A 2,345-nucleotide genomic window follows, 5' to 3' on the forward strand; every position below is an offset into this window, starting at 1 on the left:
TTTTAATAGTGCTTCTTAAGGGGAATGTTATGTTATTATTGGGAACCACAATAAGTAACACTAAACAATTTTAGATGATTCCATTCTCCTGGATAATGGGTCAGAAGTATGTTCCTTATTCTGCACCAACTGAAGTCTTAAATAAGGAAGAACCACAACAGGATGGATAGTTTGCTCTTGAGTATACAGCCATGGATATTTTATAATGTAGTGTACATGCAGGTGGCAGCATACACATCTTACAGATCAAGAATTAACCCTATAAAAGGCTGTTTGTTCAAGAATGCCTCTTTTGTAACTTAAAGAGTACAGTAGTACTTTCTGAAGCCACAATGGAAGTAACTAAAGAGATCCTTGGATAACAAAATGGTTCAAATGGCTCTAAGCATTATGGGACTTAACAACTGAGGTTATCAGTCCCCTAGACTTAGAACTACTTAAACCTAACTAACCTAAGGACGTCACACACACATCCATGCCTGAGGCAGGATTCAAACATGCGACCATAGCAGCCGCATGGTTCTGGTCTGAAGCATCTAGAACCACTCAGCCATCGTGGCTGGCTCCTTGGATAACAGAATCCAGGTGTGACTGTAGTTGACATCCTTTCAAGGGACTTCCTTTCACAGCTTTCAATGGCAGGTTTGTATGATGCTTTGCTATTAAATGATGAAGACCATAGCTGACACCTCTTTCAATGGATGATTCACAACAGTGCACATTGTGGTTAGCAAGCTTAGTAACTGGTTGGTGATGTGAGGTCCCAGAATCAATGTTAACCTCTTACTAATATTTTTAATTCAGTATTTAGCTTCTTGGAGAATCCAGAAGCATGTTATTAATTAAAGATGCTGATTATTCTATAAGATTAAATGTTTTCTATGAACAGAAGTGTTCATATCTTGAGGAAGCAACTGAACTATATCTTTTCATTGTGTTTGAGTAATAATCCTACTTTTAGTGTTACGTATGGACATTCATTGATTTATGGATGAGTCTGGTGAATATATGCCAATATCTTATTTAAATGTTTGTATGAGAATCTTCTCTCACTGAGGACTTAGTTGTTGCAGTATGGATGTTATAAGCCTTATGGTGCCTTTTCACAAGCTGTGCCAAGTCCATCTTTGACAAGAAAGATATGGGATACTGTTTAATATTGTTAGAACTGAAATCCAACCTATTCCTAACTACCAAAGCCCCACAACCTCAAAAAGTACATTCTTGGATGAAATTAGATGTTAAGCCATTCAATAAAAATATGGCATTCCAGATTTTGCTGTTTGAAGTTATGGCCCATGGGGCTTTGGTGGTGGAACGTAGTTTGGAATACACTTCCAATAATATCAAAATATACAGCATTAACAACGAACTCTTAGAATTTGATGCAACTGCTTGTCATATGAGACTGCTAAATTTCCCCAATATGTGTTGGGAACAGAGAGTCTTATCAGGAGCACGGTAACAGGGGAAAATTACAGTACTGTTTAAAAGAGGGTATAGAAGTAACTATTAGAGTTACAGACAGAGTATTCTGCAGATGCAGAATATGTTAGGATCTTGAACAATAGGTTAAGGGTAAAATCAAAGAGTTTATTATGTAAAGACTAATAATGGAATTTTGTGGCTTGGATATCAACAAAACACACCGGATTTGCCATGAAACAGGTCCCTGAAAAATATAAATGTTAGCCAAGTTAGAATTTATTGACTTTGAAAAAGTATTTGATAGATTAAAAGAGAATAACTCTAGAATACAGTGAAGAAGACATTTAGTAAAAATCATGACTCTCTCTCTCTCTCTCTCTCTCTCTCTCTATCTATCTATCTCTGTCACTCTGCTAGGTGTTAAAATTGTAGTACCACAAAGGCAGAATGCAACAAATGATGAATTGACATAAAGTGTACATGTTTGTAAATGCAAATGATTAGTATTACATTGGTAGAAGTAACATCATCTACATTCTGTAAATAAGGAAAGATTATGTAGTGGGCTTCTCATTCATAAATCCCATTTAAATGTTAGTTATTTGTAAGATGATCATTTTGTTCTTTTTGTAAGAAGGAGAAATGGCTAGTAGCATGTGTCAGAATTCGACAGTGAGAGTATCCTGGCCTACTGAAACTTTAGTTTATTGTTGCAAGATCATACTGCTTGCGAGGATCCGATGACTGTCAAGCAGATATGGCATGGATGGGTTTGGGAAGGCCACATGGGGTCCTCTACAGCCTCAACATCTTTTGAGAATGAAAACATGGTGCAAGTAGGCTGTCTTCTTTTTATTATCCATGCAGTTGCCTAGTTTCAGCTGTGGGTCATTTTCAAGCACAATAATCTTCCAGCT

The sequence above is a fragment of the Schistocerca cancellata genome, chromosome 1, assembly GCF_023864275.1.
Source record: "Schistocerca cancellata isolate TAMUIC-IGC-003103 chromosome 1, iqSchCanc2.1, whole genome shotgun sequence".
Taxonomy (NCBI): domain Eukaryota; kingdom Metazoa; phylum Arthropoda; class Insecta; order Orthoptera; family Acrididae; genus Schistocerca; species Schistocerca cancellata.